Raw genomic sequence first — 19764 nt, 5'->3', positions numbered from 1 at the left:
CAGTTATGAGAATCAAAAGCAGTAAAGACGGGATACGTTTCTAGGGTTCCGTACCTCAAAAGGATAAAACGGAACCCTTATTAGGATCACTCGTGCGTCTGTCTGTCTGTCTGCTGTCCGTCTGTCACGGCCTATTTTCTCCGAAACTACTGGACCAATTAAGTTGAAATTTGGTATACATATGTAAGTTTGTGACCCAAAGACGAACATGTAACGTAAACAAATGAATTTTAAACTCGGGGGCCACTTTTGGGGGGTAAATGAGAAAATAAAAAAATAAAGTTTTTCAAACTATATCGTGTTACATATATCAAATGAAAGAGCTCATTGTGAGAATCTCAAATATATTTTTTTATGATTTTAGGATAAATAGTTTAGAAGTTATTCAAAAAAATAGGCAAAAAATGACCATTCCCCCTCTTTATCTCCGAAACTACTGGGTCTAAAATTTTGAAAAAATACACAAAATAGATCTTTACCTATAGATCACAGGAAAACCTATTAGAAATTTGCAGTCAAGCGTGAGTCGAACTTAATTACTTAGTTTTTGATCCGACCCCTACGGGGTTTTTACAGACATTTCACTCACGTTTCACATAAAAAATACATTGTTTAAATTGTGTAATGTACGGAACCCTTGGAACGCGAGTCCAACTCGCACTTGGCCGTTTTTTTTACCTAAGACTCAAATAAGCAAGTAAAACTTGAGATATTTGTATCCGGGTCGTTAACTTTTGTTATTTTGTCCATAAAAATGAGTTTGAGCCAGATGTATAGAAAGAAATTCCAAGGAAGCTGTCTGTACTTCTGAACGGAGTGTATACTTTTTCCCACAAAAACTCATTTCGATCTTTGCACGCTTTCATCTCGTCAATTTCAATTAAACTTTTAAAGATATCACTTTTATCGTCACAATCTTTAAAAAAACCCGATTTATCAATGAAACCATCGTTAAAAGCAATTCAATCTTTTCAAGCCAACAAGGGGCTTGTGCAGATTTCTGGCCTCGGCCGGGAAGCAAGTGTTTGCCGTCCGGTCGCATGGTATATAATGATCGTTTTTATGGTCAAATTGGATTAGAGCGTGGAATAAACATGTTACACGATGATTGAAAAGGGGTATGTGACAATTTTGAAGACTTAAATATATTTATTTTAATCGTTTCAACAATTGATGACGTTATTTTTGGATCATTTTATGGCAAATATAATTCTATAATAAGCGAACGAATGGTGAAAACGGAAGAAGGATAAATTCTAATAAGAATTACATAATCTTAATTGAAAAAAAAAAAAAAAAACTTATTTGAAGCCATTAAAGGCAAAATCAAAACGACTATTACAAAAAATGTTTTTAGTTGTTGTTAAAACGTTTCCAGCAACATTTCGCAGTAAAATCATCTAAGGAATAATTTTGGCACCAATTGCACGCTGGCAATGTAGAGCAAAAGAGATGTTAAAAAAGCTTTGTTTAAGGGTCTCCAGCAAGCTCGATTCTCCATACAAACGTAGTTCCGCTCTCATTTTAAAACGACTAGCTAGATTGCTCTGAAACTTTGTACTTACAATAGGAAAAGGTATATCTATAGTCTGTAATTAGTTTATGTAGCTTCAGATACCATAGTTTAAAAAAAACAGCGAATTAAAGTTTTTCATACAAAACTTGTTTTTGCTCTATTTCGTTTGTTTTAAAAACTGGAGCTATATAAACTAATTTAAGAGCTAAATATACCTCATGTTATTGTATGTACAAAGTTTCATTACAATTTAACACGTAGTTTTAGTAGTAATAGTAGTAGTAGTAGTAATCACTTTATTGTACACAACACAGGTTTACAAAAACCCAAAAAAGGTTTAGTTTTAAAATGAGAGCGGAACTACGTTTGTATGGGAAGGTGCAATTCGGCCGAGTTTGCCGGGGACTCTTAAATCATCACCATTGGACAAAATAGAATTTGAATTTTATAATTTTTTTACGAAGTCCATAACAGCTTACATTATTTATTTATCGTATGGCTTCGTTACATGTCACTGGATACAAAACTTTAGAGAATACGTATATTATGCTAACAACTTAAAATTCAAAATTTCGCCCTACTCAGGTAAGCAGCCGCTTCCTCAGCCAGGATGCTTGGACAGCTTACAGACTAGTAATTATTAGAGATATACAGATTGACACAGCTGTGTCAGATACACGGTTCTTCTCTCAACCAGCAGAACCAGACCATAAGCCCGCCTGTTACAGTTTGTCAAACGAAGGGTGCGTATAAACGGAATACCACATTGTTACGTTCTGGTTCGAGATGGCTTGTAAGATCTTTGTATGGCATAGAAAGACATGATTATATATGATTGAAACGAATTTTATTGGCGTGTTAGTCGGTTTACAAGGTTTTTATTAGGTTGACCTTAAACTTGTATTATGAAGATATTCAATAAGGTTAGAATTGGATGTTGATTCGCAGTGGAGATGGAGGGTACTCATCTCATAATGTAGCTCATGGCATATTTTACACGTTATTAGACAGTACAAATGCAAAATACTAGTAATTTAAGAGTTTTGAATGATTCACGGTTACTTTTACCAGACTTATATTGACCGGGATATAGACCGTGATTACCTCATGTATTGTTTATGAGCTCCCGATATTTCGACGCAGTTACATGCATCTTGTTCACGGGTGACATAAACAATACAAAAGGTAATCACTGTCTATATCCCGGTCAATATAAGTCTACTAGTAAATTATTAAGTAGATAAAAAAAACTGGAAAATAAATTCGTATCTACTCCTAGAATCTCTCTCTATATCTAGACAATTTGCAGTGATTCTTATTAGAATATTCATCTTACAAGAAAAAAACCTACTTAAATACGAGCCCCGATGCAAATTAGTTCGTCTAGTTCCACACAACAATTTTGTTTATTCTAATAAATTTTACACATGAAGATAAAATGACCCAGTAATGGAAACCGTAATAGTAATGTTTAATCTAGTTTATTTTGATCGTATAATAAAATTGCATGAGACTCTTTATTGTTAAAAAAAATTACTTTTCAAAAACGTTTTCCAAATCATATTGTCCTCTCCTATAGCACTGCTGCATGCATGGGCTCGAAACAAAATTGTCAGTACATTGGTAGAGCCGTGTTGCTTTCCCCAGTAATAGCCCTTTTGACATCTGTTATATTCCTACCCGTCAAATAAAAATAAAAAAAAATCGTTATTTTTTTTTCTTTTTAGTACAAACGGTATTTATTGTATTTGGATTTAGTTATTGGAGAATATTAACATATAAAATTAAACTGAATTAGCATTAGCATTAAATGTTAGTGATTTTTAAACTTAAACAATATTTTTGTACAAACGCGAGAACCTCAAATGGTATGTCCATAAACTACGTCCGGACCCGGGTATGTCCTTAAACTATGTCCAAAAGAGAGGTATGGGCACTGCGAATGACATCTCGCTTTGTGTGGTAGGGCACAGGACAGCGGATGTCATTCCAGATCTAGAGCAGAGCCCAACTGGGGAGGTACCTCCACCTTACAGAAAACCGCAGCCAAATAACACTAGACCCTACTCATAGTGTTGTGTTCCTGCCGGTGAGTAAGGTTGCCAGAGCTCAACGAGGCGCGAGGGAGAGGAGTGTTAGGGTCGGCAACGCGCATGTAACTCCTCTGGAGTTGCAGGCGTACATAGGCTACGGAGACTGCTTAACATCAGGCGGGCCGTATGCTTGTTTGCCACCGACGCAGTATAAAAAAAAAGCAATACCTATACCAACCTATACCTATTCAATGAAATACTTACATTATTATAGAGCCGTACTGTCATAGTCAATTTTGTAACCACAGTAAATTCACTGCCATCTATCGACACACTTTAAAACTAAAAATGAAGATTTTAAAAATACGATAAAATGTATTTAAACATGGATAAATGATTTTTTTATTTGCATTAATTATTTTTATTATTTTGACCCATGCTCTTTCACTGATATGCGTTAAAATTGTTAAATAACAAACGAAACCGTCAACGCCCTCTATACGAGAGTAGGCCAAAGGTAGTAGCGCCATCTGATCGAGAATCAAATTTTCGTGATTTTCGAGGCACGTTTTTTCCTTAGACTGTATCCATCTATTACGGAGTTATATCTATCTTTGGTTTTAACCAACATGGTCAATTATAATTATAAGTACATATATTACAGTTACCTACAATAAATATTTAATATGTATCATAATATAAAATCTTATTTAATTTTACTTTACCTTTACTTCTTCAATCAATAATAATGATTTATCAGATTATATAACTGGCCCTGAACTTCTTATCAAACTACAAGCTGTATGAAACATAACTTTCCTTTTACATAATTCGACTAACTAGACTTGAGTAACATTGTCGAAGGCGACACGAAATTTCGCACCAGCTCTCATCGCCTCGATAGCCGTGATCGTCTAGTGGTTAGGACCCTACGTTGTGGCCGTAGTAACCCAGGTTCGAATCCTGGTCACGGCAGTGCAATAAATACACTGTCATGGCGGGGCATTCTTTTTGTGTTTTTTTGTAAATTCCAGTAACATGTTTTTATTTTCTTTTATACTATTTTTACTGAATCAGTTCAGTATTAATTTTTCATATTTCTTACACCTTTTTTATGAATAATTTATAATATTATGTAATAGGTTTTGATAAATAAATGAAGCGTTAAAATTTTATAAGTTCAAAAGTAATAAAAATAGTATAAATAAAAAAATAGGTTTTGTATATGCTTTTTTTACAATATAAATAGAAAACAAAAGGTTGGGCGACCAGATTTTACTGAGTATAATGTTTATTTATACTGAAATTAATTTTATTTTTACATTATATCATAAGATTCATAGTTATACAATTTGATACAATCATAGAGTAACTTATACTAGAGCGGTACTGTCATAGTAAATTTTGTAACCCCAGTAAATTCACTGCCATCTGTCGACAAACTAAAAATGAAGATTTATAAAAATACGATTAAATGTATTTAAAACATGGATAAATGTTTTTTTTTATTTGCATTAATTATGTTTATGATTTTGACCCATGTACTTTCACTGATATGCGTTAAAATTGTTAAATAACAAACGAAACCGTCAACGCCATCTATACGACAGTAGGCCAAAGCTAGTAGCGCCCTCTAAACGAGAATCAAATTTTCTTGATTTTCGAGCCACGTTTTTTCCTTAGACTGTATCCATCTATTACGGAGTCTATCTATCTTTGATACAATTAATCAGGCCTCCATCTAACGGCCAGTAGCTGAACTATTCCACCATTTTGTTTATAACGCCACCTAGCGCAATGATAACGAACTACTTGAACCGAAATTTTTCTTCGTTCGTAAGAAGCTAAAAGTTGAACATGTGCTAACATAGATGTCGCTAGTAGTCATTAAAGCTCGTTTGTTTTGTTTTCGATTGAAGTGCTGTCGTTTCTATTATAACCGCGTGGCCAGCGTGCATCCGACGCGACGCCGCGCCGTGTGCTTCGCTTCATAATGATTTGTTTACAAGAAATACTATGCATTCCATTACGCGTCTGGTATAAATACTTGGTTTTGAGGTATAAATATTTGTTTTATTTATCGCTGTTGGTGTTAATGATTACCGTCAGACTAGCCAACTTTGCCTTATTTGCCGAAAAAGATATTTAAAAAATATAGTTTATGTATCTTAGCTATATGTATACGAGTTACTAAAACTACCTAGTATTTTTAGCAGAAACAAATTTTATTTTTGTGTCAACACCTAAAACACTGTAAAGAGTTTACCCACAGTTTACCACAACTCGGTAAATATAAATCATATACGATCTTTTACATTCTTTTGCATTCATAAGTAATATAAACTAATTTATTTAAAAGCGTTTTTCAACATTTTTCAATAAAAAGACACGTTAATATTGTTTACCTTTTCACTAATGCTAAAAATCAACTAGTTTTTCATAAAACCCGTTCAATCTTACCCCAACGCACCTTATCGGTATTTTCATCATGAATACAGCGCAGATATTACAGCTTCTCGGTATTGTGTACTCAATGCGTGTCAGTAGGTGCTTACTGCTTACTCTCAATGAACAAATAAGGAGTGATACTTGTTAAAGACGATGCATCATTGCACTTTTTGCTGTAATCAAGTTATTAGCATTTAAATAAGGCACGTTAATGAATCACACAGCTAATGAACTGAGTAGAAAATTACAACCGTTTATGACCGTAAAATTACTTCGCTCCAATATTTACTTCAAAGCAACTTCAAAGTAAGGAAATTATGAATTTTGTTTACCTAGGTACTAATAGCACAGGGCGAACACGCTTATGTATACATCAAAAATCACTTGCGTTTCTATGTGTGAACGGCACGTCTGTACACGCGTCATGCTTCATTGTGTGAGTAAGTTGCTTAAAAATAGTACTGAGCGGCCGGCAAACGGACGTCAATCTGCTGTCGCGGGGCGAGGTAATTCGAATCGGGACGGGGCGGTGCGTGGCCGTTCTGTATGATAATACTATTACTTATTCTGTGCCAATAATTTATTTAGGGGCACAAAGTTGTATATACGTTTATCAAAGTGGTATAACAGGAGCAAAAATTAGACTGTAGGCTGTACTCCTCAAACTGACCAAAATTTGTTCAGCGACTTAAAAATAACTTGTGTTTTGATTTTTTGTACACTACATAGTTTATTCTAAGACGCATTGTATTGGGAATTTGTTATGTCTAAAGCGTGACAAGCAACGTTAATTATAACGATGATGGCTTACATTGATTATATTTAATTTGTATGAAAAATAGGAAATCTACAAATACGTCCGGACCCGGGTATGTCCTTAAACTACGTCCAAAAGAGAGGCATGGGCACTGTAAATGACCTCTCGCTTTGTGTGGTAGGGCACAGGACAGCGGATGTCATTCCAGATCTAGAGCAGAGCCCAACTGGGGAAGTACCTCCACCTTACAGAACACCGCAGCCAAATAACGCTAAACCCTACTCATAGTGTTGTGTTCCTGCCGGTGAGTAAGGTTGCCAGAGCTCAACGAGGGAGAGGAGTGTTAGGGTCGGCAACGCGCATGTAACTCCTCTGGAGTTGCAGGCGTACATAGGCTACGGAGACTGCTTAACATCAGGCGGGCCGTATGCTTGTTTGCCACCGAAGTAGTATAAAAAAAAATCTAGACTTCATAATTTTTGAGTTATTAAACAAAAGTGTAATAGTTTGAGAACTACATTGTTGTAATTATTTGCTCGTGTTACCGGACAGGCCCCACCCGGTAGTCGTACCTTATACAAAGTTATATAACACAAAAATATAATACATTTTTGAATATATTAATAGGCCAGTCAAGTTAGATTTTTTACAGGACTGAATTCCCAGCCAGCTGGAAATCATCTTAATACCTTCATTTGGTTCTAAATTTGTGTAATCTGAGTTTTCTCCATTCCAGGAGTTGTGGAAAACTTTTTGCTCTTATTCAGTTTTAGTTAGTTCAAAAACGGTATGTCCGACGGAAAGTTCTTTCTAATCATGATAAAAATTTACATCTGAGGATCCGAAAGGTACCTTAATAAGAATTCGTACTCAAAGATTCTAAAAAATGGCCGCAACATTGAATTTCGTTTTTTTTGTATAATCGTTTTAAAATCCGTTTTTTTTTTTCACCATTGTCCAATCCACAATAACCTTGCTGGTAGTGACATTGTAATTGATGGTGGGTTCCTTCTACATCGAGTGGTTTTGTCAATCCAAGGTAAAATGTATCTCCCAAGGCTCCCAAAATTCATCCACACCTCATGGGATGGAGCCAACTCGGATTACATGCATTTAGGACCAAATGAAGGTATTAAATTGATATCCGGCTTGCTGGGAATTAATTCCTCAAAACGCTTTTTTAGGGTTCCGTAGCCAAATGGCAAAAAACGGAACCCTTATAGATTCGTCATGTCTGTCTGTCTGTCCGTCCGTATGTCACAGCCACTTTTCTCTGAAACTATAATGTTGAAACTTGGTGAGTAGATGTATTCTGTGAACCGCATTAAGATTTTCACTCAAAAATAGAAAAAAACAATAAATTTTGGGGGTTCCCCATACTTGGAACTGAAACTCAAAAAAATTTTATTCATCAAACCCATACGTGTGGGGTATTTATGGATAGGTCTTTAAAAATGATATTGAGGTTTCTATTATCATTTTTTTTAACTGAATAGTTTGCGCGAGAGACACTTCCAAAGTGGTAAAATGTGTGTCCCTCCCCCCCCTGTAATAAAAAAAAATGATGTACATTACCATGCAAACTTCCACCGAAAATTGGTTTGAACGAGATATAGTAAGTAGTTTTTTTTAATACGTCTTATATCGTAAACCGCAATTTACCTTTCACTCACGTTTCACATAGAAAATACATTGTTAAAATTATGTAATGTACGGAACCCTCGGTGCGCGAGTCCGACTCGCACTTGGCCGGTTTTTTATCTAATTTGACGGGCCTGTAAACGTTAAATAATTTTACAGAATTAGAGCATAATTATTCATATTCATATTCTTTATTTGTATTGATCATACATAGTCATAGTTGTGTTATTTACATTATTATATACAATAGGTATGTACGTACTTGTATATTACCCACAGGGGAGCAAAATAGGACCATTTTACGGTACTAAGGTAGTTCTTGAAGTACTTAAATCATATTACTTTTTAATGGCTACTCTATCGTAATAAAATCGGTAGCGCATCTGCAATCCGCTGGGAGGTCCATTTCCTTTCAGGTAATAGTGCATTTTTATTCAGCCTCCATTCCCCGTGCTAATTCTCAATTAAGGTGTTGTCCGCCACAGTAAAGTCTTTAAAAACAGTACGATTGGGCTGAGCGCTCTATTTCTTACCGGACTACTCTAACTAAATGATTTAATTTTTACATCGCTTGCATCTCGCTTGCACCAATGTATAAGTGCGAATGAGCTGCGAATGAAGTCAAAATAAGATCAAAGTTAAATTTAAATAGTAGTTGATTAGTAATTTCGAAATTCTGGAAAAAATAGAGTTAGATCAAGATAACTCTGCAACGATTTTGATAGCACAGCACACGCAGTGCGTTATTTATACGTCATAATTTCATAGAAGTTTAAAATAACACTTGCACTGCGTTTGCTATCAAAATCGTTGCACACTTATCTTGGTCTAACTCTACCGGTATTCATATCGATAATATAAAAGTATTTTTTTTCTGTTTATATCATATTTTTTTGTTTGGAATTTGCGTTTCATAAAATACAAAATATTAAAAAAAAATTGAGAATTGAGAAGTGTTTCCTCCGATTCTTAAATACCGGTCCGATATTCCGGTATCTCGGATTCCGGAATTCCGATATTCAATGCCCTATACCCAACGTCAATTTTGACTGAGCCTTAGCGTCAATTTTTACTTGTCTGATGAATTGTCATTGCCATGAAATCGTGGTGAAACTTGATATTACTGTGTATTCATCAAACATCAAACATTTCTTCAGCAAATAGGCCACAGGGGCACTTTTACATGACAAATAAACACAAGCAATAAAAATAACCAAAAATTACGAAATATAATTACAAATATGGAATCAATGAAATATTAGATACTTTATAAGAGATGTATCCAGTCTTAGTGACTACGGATACATCTCTTACATTATAATGTCGAATTACACAAAAAAAAACTATAATGAAAAAATATACAAACAACAGACAGATACTAAAGTTCTTAAGAGATGTAAAAGTGTCAAAGATAAAATATATGCAATAAAAAAGCGACCATCAAATTATTCTTTTAGATGTAAAGGGTCTCCAAGACTTGAATTTTATTCTCTGTGTACTGTACCGGTACACAGTAATTACAGGCCGTGCTTTATCTCCGTAATTCCGCATAAACTATGCATGCCCAAAACAAGGATTACCGTAATGCCTCGTTTATTGCCGCTGGCGTTTGTTGGCGCTAATTGGAAAGGGTCGTGTTCACCATTTTGTAAGATTAGGGAGTCTTAGACTAAATGTATCTAGGTGATGAAACTCGATTTTCACCGGCTTGGTGGACGCAGCGTCGTACGTAAGTGAACAACTCGCGAACGGCGCGGCGCGGCGGGCCCTCGGCGTTCGCGTTCGCAACGAGATCGCCCACGTAGGACACTTCTACAGGTATCAAAGGATTGATTCACCCCGCGCCGCATCGCTTCGCTTCGCGTTCGCGTGTTGTTCGCCTACATAGTACGCTGCGTTAGCGTGAATGAATTAGCAGGTAAAATTAGCTTGCCAAACAGGTTCTGCGATGATTCATATTTCATAATTTAATCTACATTCAATTTAAATGTACAGTCGGACCAAGTTTAAGGTACCGTACGGATTCAGACTACTTTACTGCAGCAGTATTCCAGCCGACTGCAATTTATCTCGCTCGTACTTGTAATAGAATTTGGAGCGCGGTAGAGGTGTGTAGTAGTTTTCATTTTTTTTAAATACTACGTCGGTGGCAAACAAGCATACGGCCCGCCTAATGCATGCGCTACACGCATGCATGGATAGGTTGGATGCCAGGTGTAATTTCCATATAATTTATAACCTAATATTGACAAATCTCGCAAAGTTGTATTGAGGATCTATCAGCGTACCCATCCGAGTTTGAAAAATACTATAAACTTCGAATGAGTACACAATTCTGACATGAAGACTTTGTACATTTTCCCTATGACTAACACGTCAAAATTCGAAGCGAACTCCGTGAACGCTGAAATAACACGCTTCAGGTTAAACACATTACTCTCCTTTTGTCGTAGTCGAGTAATGGCGTCGTTAAAGCGAGGAGACATTTGAAGCCAAGTTGAATAACGCTTTAATTAAATGAAGTAGGAGTATTATTCATTGAAATTAAATAGGTTTATTACTTTTCATTCAGGACTTTTAATGAAATGTGTTTTGATTCTGATTTTATTCGGATTATCTGGGACTTGCTTCTGCTCGCGACTTCGTCTGCATGGAATGATGATGATTGATAAAAAACCGGCCAAGTGCGAGTCGGACTCGCGCACGAAGGGTTCCGTACCATTACGCAAAAAACGGCAAAAAAATCACGTTTGTTGTATGGGAGCCCCACTTGAATATAAATTTTATTCTATTTTTAGTATTTATTGCTATAGCGGCAATAGAAATACACCATCTGTGAAAATTTCAACTGTCTAGCTATCACGGTTCATGAGATACAACCTGGTGACAGACAGACAGAGGCCACCGGTGGACTTGGTCACTTTTTCCTTGGTGTATGATATCTATTTCAGTTAATAATTTATATACAAAGTCAGTCAATATATTCTTTATTCAAATAGGCCTAGCAATAAACCGCGAGCCAGGCGCAAATTTCGTCAGTAATCGCCTCCCGGGCGAAAACTCGTATAGCGGTTAACGGCTATGTATGATGAACCCTCGTGAACGTCAGCTGCCGCTCCGTTGGTGAGTTGAGGAATGGCAGCCACCGAAACACGTAACACGGTTTTTCCATCGCGATACAACCGGCTGACGATTTGTTTTATTAATAACAGCATCTAAACTATCATCTGACAAAGTATCCAACGGGAGGCGATGACGCCGATGACTTAAAATAATTTTCTTTTTTTCATGTTCATGTGACCAGCTGACGGTCTTTCCACAGTGATACACTCGGCTGACGATTTTGTTTATTCACAATAGCATCTAAACTATCATCTGACAAAGTATCAAGCGGGAGGCGATGACTAAATTTTTTTTATAGACTATTTGCTGCCATTCCTCAACCTACCAACGGAGCGGCAGCTGACGTTCACGAGGGTTCATTATACATAGCCGTTAACCACTATACGAGTTTTCGCCCGGGAGGCGATTGGTCATGGAAATCTGTTCCTGGCCCGCGGTCTACAAGCACTTTTAAATTGTCAAGTTTTAAATATACTCGTATAGTATAGGTAGTGCGACTACTTAAAAACACAAATCAAAATATTTCATAAAAATAGTTTGAACAAGTCGCGCGAGTGACTAAAAATACGTGAGTGAAACCGCTAATTTATCTAAGAAAATAGTTTGGTATAATTAATGTCATTACCGGGTCTAACGCGATTAATTATGTGTACATAACGCCATTAGTATTTTTACATATTAGCGGCCTACAATAAGAACATTTGGCAGTCAAATTTGAATCAATGGTAATAGGAAATCGAATTATATTAGTTTTATTTTAAAATCAAACGAAACAAAAAAAAAACAAATTGGAAGTAATTAGTACTAGTATTATTTAAAATAAGATAATTACCGGTACCTCGGGTGCTATCGTTACTTATGGATAAGTACCTACCTACATAAAAGCAATTTCCTTAGTAAAAATAAAATAAACACCGGAACTTATTTTTTTTATTTTTTCTCGTTTAGAATCTCTACCCCTTGATCTAGATAATAAGTTATTTATTAGATAAAAGTTATTATAGATTTAATAGGCAAAATGTAACGAGTCAGATACACGACAAAAAACCCGTCACAAACAAAGAAAAAAGAAAAAACATCCGGGAAAAGGACGAGTTGCTTTTCCTTATCTTATCTTATATTCAGTTTCGGTAGCGTCTTAATTACTTACTGCTTCGCCTTTCGCAGAAAAAGTAAGTATATACCTGCAACAAGATAAACTTCATCATTAAAAATCACAAATAAAACAAGAATTTACTTAGCAATGTTTTCCAAATATGTTAGATGTTTTTTTCTAATAATTTTTAATCATTTACATGTCCGTATCTCCGACAAAAATACATACGTGTACCAAATTTCAACTTAATTGGTCTAGCAGTTAGCAGCAGCAGCAAATAGGCTGTGACAGACGGACAGACAGACAGACGTACGAGTGATCCTATAAGGGTTTCGTTTTTAGGGTTCCGTACCCAAAGGGTAAAAACGGGACCCTATTACTAAGACTCCGCTGTCCGTCCATCTGTCTGTCTGTCTGTCCGTCTCTCACCAGGCTGTATCTCATGAACCGTGAACCTGATATTTTCTCAGATGATGTATTTCTGTTGCCGCTATAAAAACAAATACTAAAAACAATAAAATAAATATTTAAGTGGGGCTCCCATTTAACAAACGTGATTTTTTTGCCGTTTTTTGCGTAATGGTACGGAAGCCCTTCGTGCGCGAGTCTTACTAGCACTTGGCCGGTTTTTTTCCTTTTGAGGTAAAACTAGACATTAAAATTTACATATTATGAAATTATTACATTTTCCATAAAGAAACACAAAGCCATGATTTTTTCATTCGAAAGCATCTGTCACGTAAAGTTAGCTTTCTTCTCTTCGTTACATACGAAATAAGAAATTAATTCAAAATGAACTGTGAAATAAAATTAGACTCGGCGTCGAGAAATGTACATATTGTAATAATATATTATAACAAAGTGTCAGAATGATGATTGACTATTAAACGAACGCAGTTTCTCATCGCAAATGTCTTTTTTATTACTTTTTTAACGGTTTTCCATAATTAGATCCAGCGCGTTAATTTAGCAAAACCGAGTAATTAAAACGAAAAGCGCAATTCAATAACCACAGGGTCAAATTTAATAAAAACTCTGTTTACCCCACCGCCATAATATCCGCAGAAATGGTTAATTTTGCTGAATCACCCGAAACGTTGCAAACCTTTTTTAAACAAACTTAATCTTACCATTACTACGCAATCCTATTATCTTAAATCAAAGGGATACAGTTGATTTTTAAATGACATTCAAATTTGGAATGCACAAATAAAATTGTTGGCGCCAGTAAAAGCAAAAATATGTTTACATTTCCGAAATCGAATTGAAGAGTTTTGATTTCTTTAACGAGTGGATTGATGGGTCATATCCGCGTGGCAAAGCTGTTGCGGTAGGCATTTATAAGTTTGCATGATTCGGCAAATTGTTGCCATATGGAAATATAATAACGGTTTAGGGTAATTCGGTTCGGAAGCGAGTTATTCGGGAGTGAATGAGTTTTGAATGCGCTTAGCCGCTGATGACATGTGGAAAATGTGATTTGAGTGAGTTATGAATAAATTGGTTTTAATGTTATCATCCATTGTCCTATGTTATTTAATGTCTATTATGAAGATATTATTGACAGATAATAGGTAATAGGTTTTTCCCGGCTGGCGAAGAGAACACTGTAATGTTTTTCGAGTGTAAGTGTAGATACTATTCAGTATTTTTTATTCTGTTTGTCTGTCTGTCTAACTGTCCGTCTGTCACCAGGCTGTATCTCATGAACCGTGATAGCTAGACAGTTGAAATTTTCACAGATTATGCATTTCTGTTGCCGCTATAACAACAAATACTAAAAACAATAAAATAAATATTGTAGTGATCCTCCCATACAACAAACGTGATTTTTTTACCGTTTTTTGCGTAATGGTACGGAAACCTTCGTGCGTGAGTCCGATTCGCACTTGGCCGGTTTTTCTCCTTAGCCATAGTCTGCGAGATATCGCGGTATATAGTTTGTTTAATTTTAATATCCAGAGAGAAAAATGGGCACTACGTTTGTATGAAGAAACTTCGTCCCCTTTCCTCTTAAGAGTCCACGGCAAGCTCTGTTCTCCCTAGAAACGTAGTTACGTTCTCATTTTAAAATGAGTAGCTAGTTTGCTCTGAAACTTTGTACTTACAATAAGATAAGGTATATCTAGGTCTGTTATTAGTTTATGTAGCTTCAGATACCATAGTTAAAAAAATACAGCGAATTTAAGTTTCTCATTCAAAACTTTATTTGCTCTATTTCGTTTGTTTTATAAACTGGAGCTATATAAACTAACTAGCTTTTGCCCGCGACATCGTCTGCGTGGACTTAGTAACCGCAGCTAGAGTAAGAATAGCGCCTGGAAAAATTCTCATAGCAATCTAAGTTTGAGCATATTATGCACACAAATTAGCAGGCACTTCGTTAATTATCTCAATTCCACTCCGCTTTTTACTTTCTTAAGGGATGATTTTCGAGATAAAAACTATCCTATGTCCTTTTCAGGGACTCATCCTATCTCTATGCCAAATTTCATTTAAATCGGTTCAGCGGTTTAAGCGTGAAGAGGGAACACACAGACAGACAGACAGACTTTCGCATTTATAATATTAGTTTGGATTAGTATGGATTAGTATGGATTAGTATGGATTAGTATGGATTAGTATGGATTAGTATGGATTACGGACCTAGATATACCTCATGTCATTGTATATGCATAGTATCGTTACAATCCAACACGTAGTTTTAAAGTGAGAACGAAACTCCGTTTGTATGGGAAATTGGGAAGGTGAAATTCGGCCGAGCTTGCCGGGGACTCTTAAGTACAAGTCTTAGTACACTGTATGAAAAATCCTGCTCAATATTTTAATCCACAGCCCATACACAGTTCCGGTAACTAACCTACTCGGTAAATCCACCATTTCCATGGCCATATTCGCCCCTCGTTTGCGTCCCCCATAAAAAAGATAAGGGTGTATCGCGGGCCTATACGCACGCAGATGGAACCTTTACCCAGTGAGTTCCGGACACTCCAATGTATGTAAATGGTGGTTATCTTGCGTGAGAGTGTTTTAAGGAAGATTCCTTTGAATAGGAATCGGGTGCGTGAACTTTTTATGGGAGTTACGAAATAATGCTAGGATAGCTGATTAAAGCTATTATTAATTATTTAAATACACATTTTCAGTACGACTGTAGTATTTTTAGGGTTCCGTACCCAAAGACTGTCCGTCTGTCACCAGGCTGTATCTCATGAACCGTGATAGCTAGACAGTTGAAATTTTGACAGATGATGTATTTCTGTTGCCGCTATAATAAAAAATACTAAAAACAGAATAAAATAAATATTTGTGTCCCATACAACAAACGTGATTTTTTTGCCGTTTTTTGCGTAATGGTACGGAACCCTTCGTGCGCGAGTCCGACTCGCACTTTGGACGGTTTTTACATAGCTTGGGTACGGTAACAGCTGTCATCTCAATACAATGCTGCGTTTTAAGGTTATTTAAATATGTAAGTATTTGGTTGTCCCATTGGTTGAAAAACACTGTTTGGCTGTTTCTTTGACTTGTTCTAACTAAGCAGACAGATAATAATTTATGTATAGACAGACATACGTAGTGTGACCTATTAAATACACAAATAAAAAAAATAAAAAAATGATTAATAAATAACTTATGACTTATGATTTATCCCTACATGTGTAAAGTGTTGCAAAAGTTTCGTCCAGTTTTTTCGAAATTTATACTGAAAAATACGAGACTTATAAATCTCTTTTTTTTTAAACCGTAAAAACAAAAAACAGCACATACCTATCCACTCAAATATAAACCGTATCTCCGGACAATAAGGCACACATGTTTTTACATATTGACAGTCGAAAAGATCAATTCTACCCGTCCTTATCATTTGTCGGAAAATTTATGTGGCATACCCCCTTTATTTATGGTTACCAACGATAAAATGTACCTAATAATTGCTTTTGGTAATCCATTAGGGCATTGCATGTCGAGCCCTCTACATTTTAAAGCTATAAATGGGTTGATTTTTCATTAGATATCCTACCTATCTTATTTTAAGTTTGTTTTTTAAATCTTATTTTAAGTGTATACCTAATGCTGGTAAGACATAGTGATTCTAAGTAATTATTGTAACACCTATGTACCTGTTTAACAAATAAAAACATTGATTGATTGATTGAAGTTTTTCAGCGAACACGGCGCCGTCGACTGGAGAGAAACGGCTTTGGACAGAGAAGCATGGCGGTCTTTGGTGTCGGAGGCCAAGATCCACTTCGGGTCGTCGCGCTACAGCAGTAAGTAAGTAGGTAAGTATTTTAATTACACCAACGGCCTGATTCGAACTTTAATATTCTTCTTCTTCAGTCGGTCCATCAATGCGGAGGATCGTGACATCACGTCTTCTGTTGAAGATCAGGTTCCTCCATAGGCTTCTATTCTTCGCCAAGCGCATGGTCTCGCGTTGCATAGGTATGCAGTGATTTGAGCACACCATTTAGTAATTAGGCCCTCCTCCCTCCGAACTTTAAGATATAGTTGGTCAAACCAAATTGTCAGTAAATAAGAACAAAAAAAACTATACTCATCCTTTTCTTTTCGGTGCTAATACTAGTGTAAGACAAAGATATGTCTATGTTTGAAATGAGACAGTCCTTTGATAAACTATACGTCAAAAATTTGCTAAAGAAACGATATGGATCGGATATGTCAGCGTCAAAAGTGACGTTTCTTTAAACAAAAAGTTTTTGTAAACTTTTTGTAAATGGCGGATTCTTACAATTTGCCTGCGACATATACACGGCGGCACACACACGGCGGGAGCGCTCACGCCCGCCCGCTCACGTCCGCTCACGCACGCTCCCGCCGCGTGTGTGCATTAAGCTTTGATGGTTCCTAGTTGACAATAAAATGAAAAAGGCAGTATTTTAATTTTCCGTACTTTTTTTCTTTCAAATTCTTACGTACGGGCTAAATTCATCGTGTGGCAACCGTAGTGTAGACTTGTGATACAGCAACAATGTGTCAATGTCAATTTTTCTTGACAATTGTCGCACTTGTCAGGTTGGTGAAATAGGGGTCTGGTTATACCTCGCCTAAACTATAAAACTGTCAAGCTAACGGACAGGTACAAAACGTTATACAAAGGCGTTTGTGCCCGCCTGTCTGGCTGTAAGGTATTTTAAAAGTGAAAATGCAAGGCATTTATGACAACAATGGAACGCTTTAGGTACTTGTTTGTGGGTATCATTTTTAAGAAAATTCTTGAAGTACGTTTTTGAAACAAATTGCTTTAATTTTTTTGAATATTCTTTATCGTATCAAAGTAGCGAAGGCTGAAATTTTTGCTACATTTAATTTATTTACGGAATAAATATCGTTACCGAAAGCATTTGTATGCAGAAACGTTTGTAAGCCGCCGTACGGTTACTCCTTTATTCGTCGTCTCCCTATCGTTATATTTCTTTGGACTTCAGTGCAAGTTGATTAATTACAATATTATATTGTTTCTTCTAAGTTGTATAATATATCTTCAAATTATGTAAGTACAGAATCTAAGGCTGAAATTCCAAGTTTCGACTAATGGAGCTTAACTGGCACGGGCAATTGAAGTTGACGATCTTCCGAGTGATGGGACAAGGATTGTCGCCCGTAGCACATTTAGGACCGTATCGGAATAATTAAAATATCATGTTCATTGAGAGATAAACAACTATGAATTGTAAAATATATGTCCGAATAGTAGCCAAAACTCATTTACAGCAGTCTCAAGTTAACAAGCAAATGAAGTAAGTAATGGGCTTGACTAACACAAGCCATTGAATTTGACAATCTTCCGACGGATTTATCACAATATAAATATTTATCACAATATCAACCTCTTCATTGAAATAGCCAGTAAACTTTTTAATTGTTAAATATATCTTCTAAGAATGACCGGCATGTAGTAGTCTCCAAGTAAGTAATGGGGTTTGACTAACACGGGCCATTGAAGTTGACAATCCATTGAAGCGACGCCCGAAGGACTTTTAGGACCGTATTTTTTTTTTTTTTTTTTTTAATTTATTTAGAAACAAACAGTCTTATAAAACATGTAGGTGAATAAGCTGACAGCTAGAATTTATTACAATGTAGACCTATAGTTTCCTGTATGTAAATTATTAATAAAACTTAATACTATGAAATGCTATCTGAGACAACAGTGAAATTAACAAATAATGAGATAACTTAACCTAGCTTTAATACTAATTTAATAGAGAATAAACTTTCTTCTTAAATAACCCTAACGAACTGCCAAATATATCCGCGTTCATACACTTTTCATTATACAACCTGCATGCGCGTTTAATATATGATTGCTGTGCATATTTAGTGCGACATGTCCCAACACTGAACAGCATTTTGCTCCGACAACCACGTTCTGTTCTACGAGGCACTCGAAAACCTATATTATGTAGAAGTTCAGGGGCATCTACAAGATTATTTATTATTTTAAATAAAAATATCAGATCATTACATGAACGCCTTAATGACAGAGGTTGAAGGTTGTGTCTTGAAATTGAGGAGGCGTAATTTTCGTAGTTACCCCTTATTATAATAATTAAAATATTATTTTAACAGTAACTGTTAATCGAGAATCTGCCAGTCAATGAATTGTAAAATATATATCAGAATAATACCCGGAAACTACGGCAAATACTGAGTTAACAAGTAAATTTCAAGTAAGTAATGGGGCTTGACTAGCACGCGCCATTGAAGTTGACGATCTTCCGAGTCATAGGACACGGAATGTCGGCCGTGAAACATATACACGGACATTTATCACAATATTATTATGTTTCTTTAAACTTCTTCATTGAAACTACCCAGTAAACTGTCGAATTGTTAAATATATCTTCTGATAATGTCCGGAATGTACAGTAAGTAATCTCCAAGTTCGTAATGGGGCTTGACTGGCACGCGCCATTGAAGTTGACGATCTTCCGAGCCATAGGACACAGACTGTCGGCCGTGACGTACATTGAACATTGCGACGTATTAATTAAAATATTTCACTAAATGCCTAATAGAATTGTTATTGGAGAAATTGTTGTCATGTTGTACAATCCGAGCTGAAGGAGGCTGCACACTGAAGGAGAACGAACTATGTCGAACTAAAAGATGTCCTTATGTT

General features: G+C 36.0%; 1 non-coding gene across 1 annotated transcript; it reads left to right on the top strand.

Annotated features, from left to right (window-relative positions):
- The first annotated feature begins 4452 nt into the window (after nucleotides 1–4452).
- On the top strand, nucleotides 4453–4524 carry Trnah-gug (transfer RNA histidin (anticodon GUG)). The gene has a single exon. It is a non-coding gene; the product is annotated as a tRNA-His (tRNA).
- The last annotated feature ends 15240 nt before the right edge of the window (nucleotides 4525–19764 follow it).

The sequence above is a fragment of the Cydia strobilella genome, chromosome 8 (genome assembly GCF_947568885.1).
Source record: "Cydia strobilella chromosome 8, ilCydStro3.1, whole genome shotgun sequence".
Taxonomy (NCBI): Eukaryota; Metazoa; Arthropoda; class Insecta; order Lepidoptera; family Tortricidae; genus Cydia; species Cydia strobilella.
Note: the sequence above shows the minus strand (reverse complement) of the source record. Positions and strands in the feature narration are given on the sequence as shown.